This window comes from Lynx canadensis, chromosome B1 (genome assembly GCF_007474595.2).
Source record: "Lynx canadensis isolate LIC74 chromosome B1, mLynCan4.pri.v2, whole genome shotgun sequence".
NCBI classification, from domain to species: domain Eukaryota; kingdom Metazoa; phylum Chordata; class Mammalia; order Carnivora; family Felidae; genus Lynx; species Lynx canadensis.
The window spans coordinates 184550487-184570772 of NC_044306.2; the positions used below are offsets into that span (position 1 = coordinate 184550487).

At 47.2% G+C, this 20286-nt stretch overlaps 1 pseudogene; it reads left to right on the forward strand.

Moving 5' to 3' along the window:
* The first annotated feature begins 252 nt into the window (after positions 1–252).
* On the forward strand, positions 253–751 carry LOC115513091 (annotated as a pseudogene).
* Positions 752–20286: the final 19535 nt, after the last annotated feature.

The window sequence follows — 20286 nt, forward strand, 5'->3', positions numbered from 1 at the left end:
AACATGTGAAAAAAATGTCCGTCTTGGTCGTAATAGAGGTAACAGTAGTCGCCAGTGTGTGCCATCGTGTGGCGGGCAGAGAAGCACGAGGAAAAGATTCAAGCAGGCTTCTGCAGAGTAATGTGACAAACTATATCAAAAGTCTTAGCCCCAGACACCATCCTGCGCCCACACGTGTGTGCCCCTAATGTCAGATGGTCCCCCCCAGACCCCTTGGGCGCCAACCCGAGTCCCCATTTCCGCTCCAACAAGATGAAAGAAACTCTCACGAACCAGGAGAAACTCGCCAACCTGCGAGCACAAGGGTGCATTGGTGGGAAAGGAACCGCTGGACGAAAGGAGAAAGTGGTTTGCAGGCGATAAAAAACAAACAAAACCTCAGTTCACCTTAAAGAAGTTAGGGCTGAACAAGATCTCCGGTACTGAAGAAGTGAGTGTGTTCCCAAACCGAGGAACAGCCATCTACCTTCACAACCCTACAGTTCAGGTCTCCCCGGCAGCGAGCGCTTTCACCATCACAGGCTATGGGGAGACCGAGCAGGTGACAGAAATGCTACCCAGGATCTTAAACCATCGCGGTGCAGTGGGTCTGACTAGTTTAAGAAGTGGGTCTGACCGAGCTCTGCGCATGCAACCTGTGGCTGGAAAAGCAGCACTGGCTACCGAAGAGGGTGAAGATGAAGTTCCAGATGTTGTGGAGAATTTTGATGCAGCTGAAGAAACCACGGGGAGCTGCTATTTTATATTATGATTGCTTTTTAAAAGGTTGTTTATGGATCTCATACGATCTAGATCGCTAGCATGTTTAAGCCCAAGCCCCTTGGGCCTGGGCTTTGCAGTTTTTGCTTAGACACAATTCATTCTTTGCAGCTAATTAAGCTACAGAAGTCAGGGAATAAAGTGTGAAACAAGGTTAATTAAAAAAAAAAAAAGAAGAAGCCTTAAGCAAGCATGTCCCCTACCCAGCAATTCTACCCCTAGGAGTTTATGTCATACAAAGAAATGAATAAGTGTATTCATTTAAACATTATTTATAATAAAAATTTAGAATCAACCTATGACAGTAAACAGTAAATAAAAAAAAAAAAAAAAAAAACAAAAAGAAGAAGAAAGAAAAAAATTTACTTCATCTGTGAAAAAGAAGGAATTTAATAAATTCCCGATCTCCATGATCTGGAAATTATGTTACAGAAGTCCATAAGCATGCACTTGAAAAGACTCAAAGAACATACTATGGGTTAGCAGTCATAATTTCAAAGGTGTAGCACTAAAAGCAAATTTTGCTTTATTTTCTTTGTGTTTTCCAGACTTGCTGCATTAAGTACCTCACATTAAGGAAACATAAGAGTTTTGCAATAAATAGAAATAAATACTTGTATCAGTGCGAAAAAAAAAATTCAGGTCCATATTATACAAGATTCTAAACTACAAGTGACAGAAAACCCAGCTCAAACTGTCTTGACAAAAAGGAAGTTATTGCTTCACATGCCTCAGGTATGGCTGGATCCAGGCCTCAGACAAAGTTGTTTAGGACTTGGTCTGTCTCTCACCATCTCTTTATCCCTTGTCTTTCTTTTTTTCTCTATTGTTTTATTTTCAGGAATGTTCTTTCCATGCACGAAGTTCATGGTGCAAATATGCCCATCGAGATGTTTACATCCTCTTCCCTCCGCAAATTCTCCAACTGCCATTTTTATAAGAGTTAAAATGAAAGTCCTGGATCTGATTTTCCTTGGCCATCTTGGGATAGTTTACTGATCCCCGAGCCAATCAAACAGTCACATGAATGGAATGCCCTGATTGGTCATGCCTGGGTCACATGTCTACTGTGGGAGCCAGGAGGCGGGGTCGGCTAGGGTGGCAGGGAGTGCGAGTGGGGGAAGGGTGGTTTCCTAAGAGACAATGAGGTTCCATGTAGAAAAGGAAGAGTGGAGGATGCCGGTGAGTTAAAAACCATCATAACAGACACACGAAAACGCATTCACGGGGAGATTTCAGTTTCTTTAGATGCTGGCTAGGCACGGCCAGGAAGAGCATTAGCGGCTTTGAATCACTTGGGTCTCTTGTGTTTGCACTTGACAGAGAATTCAATCGGACGCGGCGTAAGCAACGGTGCGAATTTATTGACTTACACAACTGAAAAGTCCAGAGGTAGGGCGGGCTTCAAGGAAGTCTAAGCCACCCAAGGATCTGGCTCTTCCAGTCTCCCTAGTTTTAAACCGGTGACAGTATTATCTCCAGATTCCACGCAAAGGCTCCTGGCAACTCCAGGCTCTCTCCCCAGGGTAGCGGATTGCTCTGGAAGCTCCACACCTCGTATCCTCACGCCACAGCAGGTGTGAGCCAGGGACAGAGAATCTGTAGTATTTCCCGGGCAAGTCCTGTGAGCGTCACTTCTCTCACTGGCCCGAACTGGAAGAGTTCGAGAAGGTTTGGTGTTAATTCTTTCAATGGTTTGCAGAATTCACCAGTGAAGCCACCTGGTCCTGGATTCTTCTTTGTTGGGAGGTTTTTGGTTACCGATTCCATCTCCTTATGAGGAATAGGTCTGTTCGGATTTTCCGTTTCTTTATGATTTCAGTCTTGGTCGGTTGTATGCTTTCAGGTATTCGTCCATCTCTTCCAGATGGTCCAGTTTGTTGCCACACCATCATTCAGAGCAGCCTCTTAGGAGTCTCTGCATTTCTGTGGTGTTAGTTGTAATCTCTCCTCTTTCATTTCTGATTTTTTTTGAGTCCTCTTTTTTTTTGGTATGTCTAGCTAAAGGTTTCTCTGTTTTGTTTATCTTTTCCAAAAGCAGCTCTTAGTTTCACTGATTTTTTTTCCCCCTTGTGTCTTTTTAGACTCTATTTCATTTATAATTTCCATTCTGATCTTCATGATTTCCTTCCTTCTGCTAACTTTGGGCTTCATTGGTTCTTTTGGTTCCTTGAGGTGTAAAGTTAGGTTGTTTATTTGAGCTCTTTTTTCTTGATGTAGGCATTTATCGCTATGAATCATTGGCCCAAATTGGATCACAAGCTCATTCCTGACCAATCCATGTGGCCTGAGGAATGGGATACATCATTGGCTTGAGCCCGTTATAGTCCATTCCTGGAGCTGGGGGCTGGATCAATCCCATCCTGACCACCAATGAGAATGGAAGAGGACTGTATCCCCGAGGAAAATCAAAGCAGAAAGGGAAGTATGCTGAAGAGGAAACTGGCAAATGTCTGTTCCAAGTCTTTAGTAGCCTGACTTGTTTTCAACTCTATCCAGCTGTTCATTTTTTAATTTAATTTTAATTTTTTTAACATTTATTTTATTTATTTTTGAGAGAGCACAGAGCCTGACTCGGGGCTTCAAGTCATGGACCGCGAGATCATGACCTGAGCCAAAATCAAGACTCGGACGCTTAACGACTGAGCCACCCAGGTGCCCCCAGTTGTTTATTCTTGGATGGGAAATATTTACTAAAACTATATCCTGCCTGTGGCTTAGTGCAGAATATTTCTAACTTGCACGGCTAAACGAAGAAGCATACATTTGTCACAGATCTTCAAGCACATCTCCATTTCAAGCCTTTCAGAAGTGCCTGCTGCCATTAGAAGGGGCGGAGACAATCACAGCATCCTGTAAACTGCCCTTCACAGGGCACAGTTAACAGCCCCAGGCAACTTTCTTCTCCTGGGTTGAAATAACCTAAACACTTTTTATTTTTAATATGTATTTTCATGAAACGTTGCTTAGGGAAACATATGGGGCTTTGAAATGTCAGCACACTGGGTGGAAGGCAGGAAGTGTAAAGAGTTTTGTGCTCCTGGCTCTTTTATTTACAGAGTGGGTTCAAAGTCGTGCAGGGTTAGCAAGAAAAACAAACAGAGGGATCCATGCTTGCTTGAGATGACATCTGTCCGCCAGGACAATCACTAGCTTTTGGTTGTGAAAGGTTTGCGGTAGATAGCACAGGCTGGGAATGAGATGTTTTCCTTTCATTTCCCGCAGAGAGTTTGCACGAATCCTTTCAAAGTCAGCCTCTTCTGTGATAAATAAATGTGCCTCTGCCAGAGAAAGCAATAAGAAAACCTCAGCGACTGACAGCTTAAGAGAGGGGGAAAAAAAACTCACCAAGGCTAATGTCATTGCAAATGAGGGACAGCTTTGAAGACTACATGATTAAAAATGCTGTGCACAGACCACGGCAGGGCTTGGCATCTGATGTGACTAACTGATCTGTTTTCCCACGTGGCGGCTGCTGCAGAAAAATCCCCCATCTTGTCTCACATGAGTCAACTGAATTCTGCAAAAGTGTCATAAAATGTCAGTGAAAACACTTCTGCCGCCAGGGTCCGGGAGATGATGGAAGTGGGGAGAGGAAGGTGACAAAGGGAAGGGGCGTGCCTGGCCCCCAGAGATCTGCCACGCGTGAAGAATGGGTCCTAGTCTAACTGGTGCCCAACAGCACACTGGGAGAGCACAACCATGGCGAGACCCGCAGTGGCTTCCTGGCTCCCAGCCACGCCCACAGATGATTGACTGCTCATCAAGGATCTACCGGCCCCCCCCCAGCCACGCCCACACTCATCAAGGACATACAGTCTCAGGCAGTCAAGGGAGATCTCCTTTTTCTGATCCCTGATTCTTGCCACGACCGTTTTATCTGTTGGATTTTCTAGGTCCAAAACTTAGGTCCTATTGAGGTTGCAGGGGCCCATGTACATGGTTGAGTCCCCAAAAGAAACGAGGTCAGCTCTAATGTACACCAGGAACATTACAAAATCTGAATTGACCAGCACTCACATAAATGCCTACAAGGCACAAAGCTTTCACTAACTACCGCATTGATTATTCATAAAAACGTCACTGCGTTTGAGAACTATTTGAAAGTTACATTTGGATTCACTTCAAAACAACTCCCAAGGGTGTGCCGATGAGCCCCTCAAATTCAGAGCCAGTTGTAAATTCACTGAGTGACTCATTACCAAATGATTTCCAAACCAAAATTATAATAGTCCTTTAAAACTTTTTCAGCCAAGATGATGTTTAAAATGAAAGATGGGTGCATTTAACTGTATTTGCTAAGACGTAAGGTCGGACTTTTAAGAGAAACAGCAGCTTGGACGCAAAGGCCCTTCAAACAGTCCGGAGCCTGCCGTGTGTTTATTCACACGCATGCGTAAGTCTAAAGGTGGTGCTCTCTTCCATGAATCACGTTAGAACCCACGCATCCCCACACCAAATGCAGCACAGGCTCAGGGCATGCAGAAACTTGAGTAGAGAGATTCCCATTCATTTGGTAACCAGTCAACAGGTATTTATGTGCCTACTATATTTCAGGAAATGTTCTGGGGACTGAGAATTCAGCCGTGAAAACAAATCTCTGCACTGATGGAGGCTTCAGTCTAATGGGGCCAAGGACTATCGCCAAATAAGTTAAACGTATAGCACGTCAGGTGGTGGTAAGTGATAAAGAGAAGAGTAAAGCAGAGAGAGTGTATGAAGTCTGGTTTCAGACACAGCTGCAAGAGAAAACCTCATGGAGAAGGGGTTATTTGAGCAGAGAACTGACACTGGTGAGAAAGAAAGGCAGCTGAGGGAAAAGCATTCCAGGCAGAGGGAAGGGCAAGTACCGATGCCCAGAGGCATGAAACGTTTGGGTAGTTAGAGAAAGAGTCAGTCATAGAGGAGTCATTGAGGCTGAGACTAGTATCAGATAATGTCAGAGAGACGTCTGCGAACCCGGCTGGTAGCACCTTGGGAGCCATCCTAAGGCGTTTGGACTTCATCCTGAGTGAGATGGGAAGCCTTTGGAAGCACCGGTGCAGCACAGTGTGTCTGATTTAGATATTGGCAAATGACCTTGATGGCTGTGTCGAGCACAGACTGAAAGTGACTAGAACAGAAGCAGGGCCGTCATAGCTTTTGCTGTTGCCATGGCTTGTCTAGGGCTATTACAGCCAGCTGGGGGAGAGACACTGGCAGCTTGGACCCCCCTGTGAGTGTGGCACGGAAATGACGAGGAATGACAAGATGCTGGCTCCATTTAGACTTTTAGTTCTTAATTTTTCCCCGTGTGATCGCTTCCCTCCTCTCTCCACACTCTCCACTCTGTTCAGGGCACACACAAGCAACACAGAGCAGGGACGGGCCCCGGAAGAATTCTCTAGGACCCCAGAAGAATGGGCACTCCTTGCAGCTCTCCCCAACAGCAGAGATTTCGCCCAACCACCTTGCTCTCCACGCACCTTCTCTGGTACCCAGAACCTTCCTGGGCCTCTATCCTGGGAAAGGAAACAGACACCCAAGGTCAGAGCAAAGTGCTCACAAACACTAAGGAAGAAATCCCAGCTGTTCTTTTGTTTTAGGAACCAGTTAGTCCCCAGGGGATTTGCTTTGTCCTTGCTTCCAGCAGCTGCCCTGGGAGATCACAACCTGCCTTTGTTAAGTGTCGTCTCCTTGGCATCCATTTTTTGGAGGATGCCACAGCCATTGTTTCCAGAAGCTCAGATAATTTTTCTATATACGGGCTAACCCCTGGGCTTTACCTTGAGTCTGACATCAGGAAGCACTTAAACAAGATGGCCTTACAGTGTTCTTCTTCCGCCGGGGGCTCGGGTGTCGACAGCCAGTGAAGTTCTGGTCTTGAGTCCACGGGCTGTCGGGCAGGTGTGGGGCTGTGAGAGACGACTGGTATCAGGGCAGGGGCCAAACATAAATTTTAAAAGTATAAAAGTGGCACGTGCTTGCTTTAAAATATTCATAAAATACCACTTTTTAAAAAATAAAAAGGAGGCGTGCCTGGGTGGCTCAGTCGGTTAAGTGTCAGACTCTTGATCTCAGCTCATGTCACAATCTCACAGTCTGTGAGTTCGAGCCCCGCGGCGGGCTCTGCGCTGAGAGCACCGAGCCTGCTTGGGATTCTCTTTCTCCTCTCTGTCTGCCCCTCGCCTGCTTTCTCTCTCTCCCTCCCTCTTTCGCAAAATAAATAAATAAACTTTAAAAAAAATTAAAGTAGCTATTTGTAAAACAATTAGTACAAAATGAAAAGTAAGGGGGCACGTGGGTGGCTCAGTCAGTTAAGCGACCGACTTCAGCTCAGGTTGTAATCTCACGGTTTGTGGGTTTAAGCCCCGCGTCGGGCTCTATGCAGACAGTTTAGAGCCTGGAGACTGCTTTGGATTCTGTGTCTCCCTCTCTCTCTCTCTGCCTCTCCCCTGCTCACGGTCTGTCTCTCTTTCTCTCTCAAAAGTAAACGTTAAAAAAATTTTTTTTTTAAAGTGAAAAGTAAAAATTCCTACTCTCTGGGTGAAACCATTGGAAATAGCTTGATTTACAGCTGATTCTAGGAGGTCATTGGAAGCGCAGATTCATGGGTCCCCTCTCAAACTGCTTCTTTAGTAGGAGCAGAGCCCTGTATGAATATGCATTTTAACAAGTTCACCTGGTGATTCTATGGACTCTAAAGTTTGTGAGCCCTGCTGTCTTTGACCTTCCTATTACCACGAAACGCATATGTATGCATACAGTTTTACACACGCACAGATTCAACAGCCACAGGGATTCATGCGACGCAAGCTGAATGGAGCTGGGCTAATTTGTCTCATCAATACATCACTGACAACTTTCCCTGTCGATATTTGTGGCACGATCTCATATTTGCAAACAGCCACTTCCTGTTCCGCAGTAGGGATGGGCACACCCAGCCACTCAGATCAGTGTGGCTTCTGCCCTGGTCCCCTGCCCTTGCTGCGGGGACACAACACACTGGAATCTGCTTTGGGGGATGTTTCTTCAAACCGTTTTGGGCTTTTCTTCCATTCACCTTTTTATTTTGCTATGATTTCAGACACCGAAAAATTGCAAGAATCGCGCAAAGATTCGTCCCTCATATCCCCCAGATGTTAACCCGGACCACGTTTGTTTTGCACCCACATACATTTTTTACCTGACCTTTCTGAGGGTCAGTTGCAGCCAGTGTGACCAACCCCTCCCATTTTGCCTGGGACTTTCCTGATATTAACATGAAAAATCCTGCATCCTTCGGGCCCAGGAAAAATGAGACAACTGGTCACCCTAGTTGCAGCCGTGATGCCCACTTACCTGTAAATACTTCAGCCTGTACGGACTAAACACAGGGACACAAGCACTGTGCAGTTAGCAAAATCTGGAAACGAGCGTTGATACCAAAGCCTCCTCGGTTTACAGACTACAAATTTTTCAGATTTTGCCGATCATCCCAATAATGTCTATCGTAAAAAGAAAAATCCCAGATCAAGCATTGCATTCACTGTCTATTCCTGTAGCTGAACCAGTTCTTCAGTCTTTGTCTTTTGTGACATTAATATTTGGGAAGCGTATAGACCCAACATTATGTAGCATGTCCCTTAACATGGATTTGTTTGAGGTTTTCACACGATTAGATTCAGGTTATTTACTTTGGGCTAGAATCCCACAGAAGTGAGGCATACGGTGTTGATTAATCCCACAGGTATATTAACTTCGATCACTTGATGGAGGGGGTTTCTGCCCTCCCCTGTAAAGTTACTGTTTTCCCCTTTGCAATTAGTAAGTATACTGTAGAGGGGTATTTGGAGACTATATAAGTATCTTGTTTCTCATCAGACTCTCCCATTTGTTTTAATATCCATTGATGATTCTCGCCTGAGTCAATTATTCGTACGATGGGTTGCCCAGTGACCGAATCTTATTTTTGAAAATTTTAACAGGGGAGAATCTTCATTAGAAGAAGTGTATGGTTTACGGAGGATACAAGTTAGAGATGATTACAGCACAGTGTAGCAGGGGATGGCAAGCTATAAGCCCCTGGGTAAAATCTAGCCCAACACCAATCTTGTAAATAAAGTTTTATTGGAACACAGCCATGCCCATCTGTTTCCCTATTGTCTATGACTACTGTTATACTACAATGGCAGAACTGAGAGGCTGTAACAGAGACCATATGCCTTGAAAAGCCAAACATATTTACTACTTGGTCCTTATAGAAAATGTTTGCTGACCCATGATCAAAGAAGGAGACCTCTTCTGAATTGAACTTCAGTGCTGTTTAACTCACACACAGGGAGCATTCATCTGCTCTGTAGGCCCTGGGTGGTGGGTAATAGCAAGTACTGTGTGTTCCCGCCCTAGAACCTAGTAATGCATACGGTTCCCCATTTGGGTTACCATACATACAATGGGGGCGTCCAGCCATGTCTTACTTAAAAGAGATTAACTCTGGGGCACCTGGGTGGCTCAGCCGGTTAAGCGGCCGACTTCAGCTGAGGTCATGATCTCGCAGTCTGTGAGTTCGAGCCCCGCATCGGGCTCTGTGCTGACATGACAGCTCAGAGCCTGGAGCCTGTTTGAGATTCTGTGTCTCCCTCTCTCTCTGACCCTCCCCCGTTCATGCTCTGTCTCTCTCTGTCTCAAAAATAAATAAATGTTTTAAAAAAAAAGAGATTAACTCTGTTTTTCTTTTAAAGTATAACTATAAATTATCAAGAAGGAAAATTACACCAAGTCATAACAAATAAATACAATTACCATGATTAGCCTGACCAAAATCTTTGCACAGGTAAGTATTGCCAAATCCTATAAGAATGTCGTCTTTACTTCTAGCAAATCGTTGGGACAACAGAACTCCAGGGATCAAAGGAATTCGAACAATCTCAAGGTGTGCAACATGAAGACAGAATCTATTTTGGCACAGGATTTGGTAAAGATAAATAATGAGGGCTATTGGGAGGTTGAAAGTATCAATTTGTCATTTACATGTGAAATAATGTTTTATTTCCAGAATGTATCTTGTTTACTAAAGCTCCAGGCAGGATTAGGCGAAATTGAATGTGTTGCTCAGAAGGCTCTGTTTTGTGATAGGAAGAGGAAGTTCTGGAAAGTCAATTAAGAACTCAAAGTAACTTAATCTTGTTGATTGTTCCCTTTTATGGGGAACACCCATGTAGTGCTGGAAAGACCAGCTCCAGGAAAAGATCAGATTTTTAGGCCAAGCCTATATGATTAAAGTAGAAAGTTACATATCTTTCTGATGAATTTTGACCATACATACACACACACAAAACTCGATCTAGATTTTTCTAAAGCCAAAGCAACAATTTCTTATTGGTAGAAACCATCCATAGGAGATTCTTGCTTGAGATGATGTTGGGATAAAGAGGAGAAGAGAATTTTGGAGGTGCCTGGCTGGCTCAGTTGGTAGAGTATTCAACTCTTGACCTCGGGGGTGTGAGTTCGAGCCCCATGTTGGGTGTGAGATTACTTAAAAATAAAATCTTTAAAAAAAAGAAAGAATTTTCATGAGTGATAGAGTTCTTGCTAGAGATTATTACTTTATGCTCTAGGGAAGCATGCGACTTTAAAGCCGATAAAGCAGCCCCTAAACTGGATACAATGTTGAAGACTTGGAAGGGCATAAAAATGAAACCCCAAATAATTACAAAATTGTGGAAGATAGAAAAGGAAAAGTAGATTGATTAGTGTAAGATTAAGCACACGAACTTCTGCCAAGACACTCACTGAAGTGAATGATAGAAATTAAGCTCAGGTAGCAAAGAACAGCTGAGTCCTGAAGTGGACATTTAGGAAGGAGAGAGGGGGAAGACCATGGGCTTTCCTTTTTCAAGTCACATGTGGCCACCTCCGGTCTCAGAAGAGAGCATAGGGATACTGTGTTCTAAACAAATTCTTACGGATTGAATGTTTGTTCCCCACCTCTCCCCCAGTTCATATGTTGAAACCCTAATCCCCAATGGGAAGGTAGTAGGAAGTGGAGCCTTGGGAGATACTTGGGTCAAGATGGCGGGGCCCTCATGATGGGATTAAACCTTTATAAAAGGAGGAAGAGATATAGGATCCCTCTCTCTGCCATGTGAGGATTTAACAGGAAGATGAGGATCACCTGCCAATCAAGAAGCCAGCTCTCACCGAGACACGGAATCTGCCAACCTTGCTCTGAACTTCCCAGCCTCCAGAACTGTGAGAAATAAACGCTTATGCTACCCAGTCTTTGGTATTTTTGTTATAGCAGCCCGAACTGATTAAGACACAAACACTCTTTTCTCCAGAAGAGTTGGGCGGTGGTGGGGGGGGGGGGTTGGTGGTGCATAATATTCAGAATAACTCTAGGTTCCTAGGAGTTCTTAAATTCTTTGGACTTCCTTAGAGCTTCCTAGACTTTTCCACGTACATCAATTGGTTTTATTATCACAGCACACCCCGACATAGGCATGATCAGCCCCCTTTTACAGATGGGAAAACCAAGGACCAGAAAAGTGACATGAGTGCCCCAAACTAACCAACCCGTAAACTAGGGCCTCTTGACTTCAGGTCAATGCATTTGACAGGTCGCTACAAGGACTCTCGTTTGTCGGTGCATTGGTCCTTGTGCGGCAGGAAACAAGTGTTCGCTTCAGCTGGTTGCAATGCAGAAACGCTAATAAAGGGGCTGCTTACAAGGTGTGGGCAGGGTGCAGAGAACAAGCATGCCGTGGGTGCATCCCAGGGTCTGCATCAGTGGGGAGTAGTTCTCCTAAGAGCTGAAGGAGAAGGAGACACTATCATCTTCCCCAGCTCACAGAGTGTTGCAGCTGTGGATGTGAACCGGGCTGCCGGGCAGGAAGTTCCAGCGATGGGCTCTGAGGCCAGAAGTAGTGGAAAGAAACACTCCAACCTCCCTCTCTTGGCCTTCGGTTCTTTTGCCGGTCCCTGCCCTTGGCCATCAAGGGAGTCAGCGAGAATGAGGTCATCCACTTGTGGCCTCCCTGGGCAGAGGGCAGGATGGTGGATATGGATCCAGGAGGGGACAGGAAGGAGGCAGGCAATGAAAAGGGAATAGCCAGCGCCCCAACATCGCAAAGCTGGAATACCCTAAAAAGCGCCTACACTAAAATAAAGTTGAACATAATTTCTACAGGCTTAGGCCCATAACCCCTCACCTGAGGCTCTTTGGGCCAGATGCATTCTGGAACTCAAAAGATTTTGTATTCTAGAGAAATAATAGCATCCATAAACTATATATTATATAATGCCCCCCCCCCCCAGGCAGAATCCAGGGCAGCACCCTGTAGTAAAACACATTCATATGCCTGCAGCAAAAGGTCTGATTGTTTGCTCGTAGTGAGACAAATGAATATAAGTGACTTCTCATTAGTTCAGGTCAATTTTTGCTATTAAATGAATTTCGGAATTGTGGATAAGGGACTATTGCCAGTGGTCCAATTTTCAGAAAACATCCTAGGATTTGGTGGCCTTTTATTGTCAATATTACAAATGCGTGTTGTCCTTACATAGTCTTTCTTTCACTACTTAGTCATATATATATATATATATATATATATATATATGTCGGAGTGACAAGCTACTTTTCCTGAGTGGCATTGAGTCCTGTATCAAGGACGGGCCCCCTGAAAGTGGAGACAACATCTCCCACTCTCTATCCCCGTGGACCCTTGGCACGGTCTGGAACGCCCAGGTCAGCAGCGGGAGGAATGGTTTCGTGGAATTTGGTGGGGATCTCTAGTGGTCATTTTGTTGGCAGGCATTCCTGGTCTCTGAAGCTCTGAAAGACGCCGTTGTCAGAACGACTTAACAGGAAGCCTCACCCATTAACAGAGGAAGCTGAGGAAGGAAGAAAAGATGGCAGGGCCGGGGGGGAGGGTCAGTATATCAAACAATAAGCAAAGTCATGTGCCTTGGGACTGTGTCTGTGTAGTCAGAGGAAACACCACCATCTGCGCCTTCCTTGCTGCCCCCCCTCCCCCAACACCCTTCTAGGTATCCGGAACTCTGCTGGCCCAGATCATTCCTCATTTCCCAGGCTGACTCAGAAATGTCCTGCCTTAGGATATTACGCTCTGGAACGCCTCCTGCTTCTGCTTCCCATCCTCTCCAAGTCCATTGCCCAGCCATCACCGCCCTTCATCACCTTCAAAGCCAAAGCTCACCTCTTTTACAGGAAGTAATCTGGCAGCCCGAAAAGTGGTCTCGACTTTCCTCGCGATTCTCACCCTGCGTTAGCGTGTGTGTGAGAGGCAGTGTCTTATTCCGTGTCCAAAATTAAAAAGCTTTGTCCATTTGCTACCTTTTTTTTTTTTTCATTAATTCGTCAAGCATTTGTTCCAAACCTCCTCCGTGTACCTACGGTGCTAGGCTTCAGAATTTGAAGATGAGTAAGATCGGATTCCTGCATCATGGAGCTTCCAGGCCGGTGGGAGAAAGTAGGCAATATCAGAACAGAGTAATCTGGGAGCACGTAAGAGGGACATGTCACCCAGCTGGGGTGTTTGCTCGTGGGGGGTGGCCAAGGAAGGCTGACACCTTGAAGGCAAGTGGGAAGTAGACCAATGACTGATGGGGAAGGATGTTCCTGGCACAGAGATAGCATGGCACAGGGCCAGAGGATTGAAATATATTCCAAGAACTGGTCCCTGGAGGTCAAGCGGGACGGTGTAATGGGGACAGTTACTGGGGAAAGTGAAGCCGGACAGTGAGCAGAAGCCTGCTGGTGAAAGGTCTTATCAACCCTGCCACGGAATCCGGGTTAGTGCCTGGTGGCTTGGAGGTGGCCTATACCGATCGGGCACCCATCCATCCAGGTAAGATGATCTGGTACCTCTGGCTGAGTTCCCACAGAAGCAGGTTCTGAGACACAGATTCAAGGGCAAGCAGCTTAATTGGGAGGTGATCCAAGGAACTGTTAGGGGAATGGGGAAGCGGGTTGGAGAAAGGGCAGGCGGCCACTACAGGGAGTGTTGACAAGCAGGTTGTTGCCGTGAGCAGCTCCCCTCAGACCTCTGGAAAGCTGTAGAATGAGCTTCAGGGTCATTCCACTTGAGGGGTGAGATGTTACCCACTGGATGCCCTTGGTCTTTGCTCAAAGGGCTGCTCTTAGGCGCTTCAGTGCCCCAACACTGCGTCCTCCCTGTGTGAGGGTCATGGGAGCCTTCAGTCAGAGAGAACCCGCAGGTACTTGAAAAGGAAGCCGTTGGTGTATAAAGGCACAGCAAGTGACAAGGGATGAAGGGGGACACAACTACAACTGGTTTTTCAGATGGAATAATCTGGACGAACACGGCGGGTCTTGGAGTCAAGGCAGGAAAGAGCCCACACAAGGGGGAGAGAAGAGAGTTGTTAGGTGAAGGCGCAGTTGACAGAGGTGTGGGCAGTCATGAATGGCAGCCATGAGGGAAGGCACGTGTCGGGAGTCCCAGTACACCAAGGCCCGAAGGGGGGACCCCAGCCTCCTCTCCCCGCAGGCAGGACAGCCCTGAGGCTTGTTCTACAACACTGGTTTCCGGAGGTCTGAGCAGAAGGCTCACAACGTGCCACAGATGCTCCCTGTGTTGGCCGCCTTCCTCTTCCTGGCCCTCTTCCCCGCTCCCCTAAACAGGTCTTCTTAAGCCAGTCAACCTTCTTGGTGGAAGATGGTGAGAGCTGGAATGGAGGAAGACAGGTTACCCAACAGGAGTGTGATCCCAGAAAATTGCAGTCCTGACCAGGGACGGCTTGCTAGACGAGAAGCTGAGGGCAGAAGCACCGTGTCGAAGGATCAGATGCTCCGGCCAGAGGACGGATGCTCCGGTGACATGATGTGCCCAAGAGAAGCATCTCCCGGGGCACAGAGTGGGGCGAGTGAATCAAGGACAGCCAGTCCACCTCTCACACCGGGACGCAGCCTTTGACCTGCACTATTCAGACTGGTATCTGCGCTGCCCCAAACCCTCATTTCATGGCAAACACTGCTTTATCCAGCCATGCCTTACGCTTGTGAGCTCGTCACAATACAGCGCCTAAATCACTTTTCATTGACTGCATACCTCTTCTCCTTCAAAGTCACTGGGTCCGCCGGGCAGAGCAGGTATTAATACCAATTCCCTATTGAGCCGGGGGGCCAAAGCTTATCTTTAGCCTCAAGGTTCAGCGTTCATTCCAGGACACTATGTCCCCCCAGGAGACGAGGTCATTGGCACTCGGCAAGGACCACATTCTGAATGTTTACCATACATCTTTATCATTGCTTAGTTGGGGCTCCAGGGTCAGTAACCAGACTTCTCAATTTCTGCAGGTCCCTGTCACCGTCAAATTTCTTGGCTTGATAATGATCTGACTTAAATGAGGTGTGACCCAGGTGGTGCTACAGATCGAATGCTTGTGCTCCCCCACCACCAAATTCATGTGCTGACATCCTAACCTCCAGTGTGACGGCATTAGGAGGTGACCAGGGCACGACGGTGGAGCCCTCAACCATGGGATTAGTGCCCTTATAGGGGACTGAAGAGACCAGAGTTTTCCCTTCTACCACGTGAGGACACAGGGAGAAGACAGGCATCTGTGACCAAGGAAGTGGGCTCTCACCAGACATGGAATCTTCCAGGGTCTCGTCTTGAACTCTTCTCCCTCCAGAACTGTGAGAAAATCATTTCTGTTGTTATTAAGCCACCTGGTCTATGGTAGTCTGTTATGGAGGCCCAGACGGGCTAAGACAGGTGGGTACATTATGTGTCTTTAACTGTGAAATTTCATGGAAAATCTACTTGGGCAGAAGGAGGCTGACAGAACTAAACTTGCGGAATGCCTACTGTGTGCCAGACAACTTGTAAGTGCCATCACTTTGCAGATGGAGAAACCAGGGTCCAGAGAGGCTGAGTGACTTGCCCGAGGTCACACAGCTAGTAGGGCATCGTCAGGAATGGAGTCTATGTCCCACTGACTCCAAATTCCATATTCTTCTGTGCTTCAGTAAAGGTTTGTAGTGGATGATTGCTAAGAAAATCCATACTAGCTGTTTTTAGAAACACAACAAACAAGGTAAGCAGGCCTAGAGGAATCGTTTTTTGGGGTCCTCAGTGACCCATGGCCTGCCTCCTGCAAAGGCGCGTCCTTCAGCTGCGCCGTGAGCAGTGGCTGGGAGCCTGGGCTCTGGAGCCAGACTGCCATCATCACAGTCTGGCTTATTGTTTATGCCTTATTCGCCGTGTAACCTTGGATGACTTATCCAACCTCCTAATGCCTCAGTTTCCCCATCCGCAAAGTGGGGTTCATAATAACCCTTAGCCCTGGAGGTGTAATGAACATTCAGTGACGCTCGCGGTCCCTGATGCACAGAGGAAGCAAGATCAGTTGTGATTACTTATGTCTTCAACCCACCACCTGTCCTAGAGAACGTCGGGGTGGACCTCAAAAGGCCAGGATTCCAGGACCCAGACAGAGGCCCACCGAGCCTGGGTGCTTTTGCGTCCTGGGCAAACTGTGATCCCTGCGGAGGGGAGGGAATGAACTCTCTAAGCCAAGTGGCTCATGGAAGGGTGGGCGGTTCTCATCAGAAACGTATTTTGGTCTGTGGTTTCTCGGAGCCATTTTTATCTTTACCAAATGACCCCCTTGGGAAAATGAGGCAGCTTGATATAGATATATAAATAGCCAGGATGTGAGAGAGGAAGTGAGAGGTTTCCCAAGAGAGGGCAGAGCAGTGGTTGTGGGAGCTGGGTGTCAGCCCACAACTACACGCCGTGGGCACCGGCCAGTATTGTCCCACCGGTGGTGGGGTCTGAACAACTTCCTCCCTCCTGGACAGAGGCCATTGTCTTTGTGACAGTGGTGGCTCAGTTTATGTAGAGCTGCCCTTGGCTGAGGCAGGGCAGTTACCGGTCTCTCCACTTCTAGATGGAGAAGGGGAAGGACTCTGGATCCCAACACCCCTAGGAACCTCCTGCAGTGTCTTAGGGAGAAGAGGGGAAGCTTTTGGCTTCTCATGGGAGTCAGAGTTTGGGGGAAGGAGGTGTCGGAATTATTCACTCACTCACTCACTCACGCACCAGTCAATGGGTGTTGGGCCATTTTTTCCAGGGCCGCCACACCAAAGTATGAACTGGGTGGCTTGAACCACAGACGTTTATTCTCTCCCAGTTCTGGAAGTCCAAAGTCAAGGTGTCGGTGGGGCCACGCTCTCTCTGGAGACTCCAGGGGACAATCCTTTGTTGCGTCTCCCGGCTTGTGGCGTTTGCTGGCAATCTTTTGCGTTTTGGGGGTCATAGGTACATCAGGGTGATCTTTGCCTCTCATCGCATAGCCCTCTCTTCTCTCTGTGTCAGTGTCTGTATCTTCACATGGCCTTTTATGGGGACACCAGTCATTGGATTTAGGGCCCATCCTAATCCAGTATGATCTCACCTTAGCTATTTGCATCTGCAAAGACTCTATTTCCAAATAAGGCCCCATTCCGAGATTCTGTATAGGCATGGATTTGGGGGGCAGGGGACACTGTTCGACCCAGTTGGCCAGGATCGGCAGGCAGTTGGCCTGCCAGTTGGCCTGGATATAAAATGAGTAAGTTCCCCCACAATCTCACTGTCTACAGAAGAGGTGGACACATAAGTAAATTAGTATAATCCCGTGACCTAAATATGAGCTAATACTTTATATTTATTGAGCACGTACTAAAGGCCTGGCACCATTTTAAACTATGTACATTTTCTATTGATGAACGGATGGCTAAAGAATGTGTGTGTGTGTGTGTGTGTGTGTATAATGAAACATTATTCAGACATAAAAAAAGAAGGAAATCCTGCCATCTGCAACAACATGGATGAACCTGGAGAGCACGATGCTAAGTGAAATAAGTCAGAGAAGGACAAACACTGTACGATCTTACTTATATGTGGAATCTTAAAAAATAAATGAATTCATAAATACAGAGGACAAATGTATGGTTTTCCGAGGCAGGTGTGGGGGGGTTATGGAAATAGGTGAAGGGGGTCAAAAGGTGTACATTTTCAGTTATAAGATAGGTACGTTCTGGAGATGTAACGTATAACATTACGACTACAGTTAAGAATACCATATTGTAGGGGATTCTGGGTGGCTCGACCATTTGAGGGTCTGACTCTTGATTTCGGCTCACGTCATGGGATCAAGCCCCGCGTCAGGCTCCTCACTGAGTGTGGGGCCTGCTTGGGATTGTCTCTCTCTCCCTCTGCCCCTCCCCCTCACTTGCATGCATTCTCTCTCTCTCTCTCTCTCAAATAATTTGTAGAAGAAAAAGAATACTGTGTTGCATATTTGCAAGTTCCTAAGAGTACTTAAAAGAGAAATTAAAAGTTCCCATCATAAGAAAAAATTTGTAGCTATATGAGGGGATGGGTGTTAAACTTACTGTGGTAATCATTTTACAATATATACATATATCAAATAGTTACGCTGTCCACCTTAAACTAATACACGGCTCTACGTCAATTGCATCTCAGTAAAACTGGAGAAAATTTTTAATTTTAAAAATTAAAAAGAAAAGGACACGTAAATTCGTACAATCCTCCTAGCAACCCTAAGAGGTAAGTACCTTTCTTATCTCCGGTTTAGAGGTGAGGAAACGGAGCTCCAGAAAAGCTGAGTAACCCGCCATGGGTCACACAGCTGCTTCCTTTGGCTCTGGAAGCCGGGGCATACGTGTCTGAGGGGCTGGCGTGGAGGCGGGGGCTTGTCTGAGGAGAAAGCAGGAGCTCTGGGAGCTCTCGGAGGAGAAAGCAGGCTGGAGGGCAGATGGGGCGAGCCAGTGTGCCAGCCGGAGGGAAGAGGGAAGAGCCAGTGCCAAGGCCGTGAGTCAGGCACAAGCTTAGCATGTGTGAGAGGGAGGAAGGAGGCGGCTGGGCTGAAGCACAGCACAAGGCAGCGAGGAGCAGGTGAGGTTAGACGCGGAGGCCCTCGGAGCAGAGGGGCCCTGGCGCCTGACTCCATTTTTCTAAAGGGCTCCTTGGCTGTGTTCATGGAGAACGGTCAATAGCAGAGCAGGAGGGGAAGCTGGCCCAGGTAAGGGCAGAGGTTGGGAGAAAGGGCTGGGTTTGGGGTGCAGTTGACAGGACTGCGGTTGCATGTGAAGGGGAGCGGGGGATTTCTCTGGAAGAATTAGGGTGCCATAGGGAGACGGGGTGGATGAGGCCGGGCAGAGGTAGTGGCCTGAGTTCAACTTGTGTGTTAGGCATTTGTTGGTCTTTGAAGCCAAGAGGCTGAATCCGAATGGTTCCTCAGGGGTGAGAATAACGGCCACTTCTGTGTGGCTCTGCTCCTGGGACCCTGCTTCCTGAACATGGTTGCCCAGTAGAGAACTCTGGAGGGCATGCTAGAAATACAGACCCCTGGGCCTATCGCAGACCCACAGAGTCTTGATATAAGAGGGCCACAGCAGTCTTAGTAGGCCTACTGTGGTCAAGTGGTAAAAGCTCGCTTTTATTAAGCACTTCCTGGGGGCCTGGGTGGCTCAGTCGGTTAAGCCTCCGACTTCAAGTCAAGATCTCATGGCTTGTGAGTTCCAGCCCCGTGCCGGGCTCTGTGCTGACAGCTAAGAACCTGGAGCCTCTTTGGATTCTGTGTCTCCCTCTCTGTGTGACTCCCCCCTTCCCCCCCACCCCCACCCCCCGCCTGTGGTCTTTCTCTCTCTCTCTCAAAAATAAACATTAAAAAAAAAATCTTCATTAGAAAAAAAACAAAACAAAACACTTCCTATGTGCCAACACTTTACAAGAATGAAAGTTCTCGTTTTTTTAAATCTCGTAAGAATTTTGTGAGATACCTTCTCCCCTCCATCTGTCACAGATGGAAACAAGAATGCTTAGAGTGCCTGAGCAAGGTGCCCAGGGTCACAGACACGTGCATTCGAACGTCTGTGGGAGGAGGAGCTGGGCCACGCGGTCTGTGGCCTTCAGTAGATTTCACCAATCTCCTGAGTCTCCAGGCCTCTTTCTTTCTTTGAGCCGGGGGATTTCTCTGGTGCCTATGGCTTAGTTCGGAAAAGCAACGTTCAGCCTCTTGTCCTGAGTCTAGGTTAGAAATGTTACAGCCGTCTGTGGATCTCCTCTTCAAGTAAATATTTAAATCGGATCTAAATTTTTCCTCTTCAACCTTTCTAAATAAAAATAAATCTTGCCCTCTGGACTGTGTCCCCCGCTTCCCGTTTATTTAAGAGCTTCATTTATCGCGCTGAGTGCCGGGGAAGTGGGGGGCAGGAAAACAGCGGATGGCTGTGCTTAAGGAAGGAGTGGAAGGTTCTGCAAGCCCAGGCTGACCCCCCCTCCCCTGCAGCTGCTCGGGCAGAGCCGGGCCTCGGTGACGCCTCGTCCTTGGGGCGAAGCCAGAGCCCCTTATAGCGAAGCACAGTTGCTACCCTGCTCCTTTGCAACACATGAGTTTAGCTGAGTTCCGCGGACTTGCCCCAGGGGACCGGCTCTGGAGGGAGTCACATCCCAGGGGAAGGATGGGGGGTTGGGGGGAACACTCATGATATACTGTCCGGGATCACAGGTT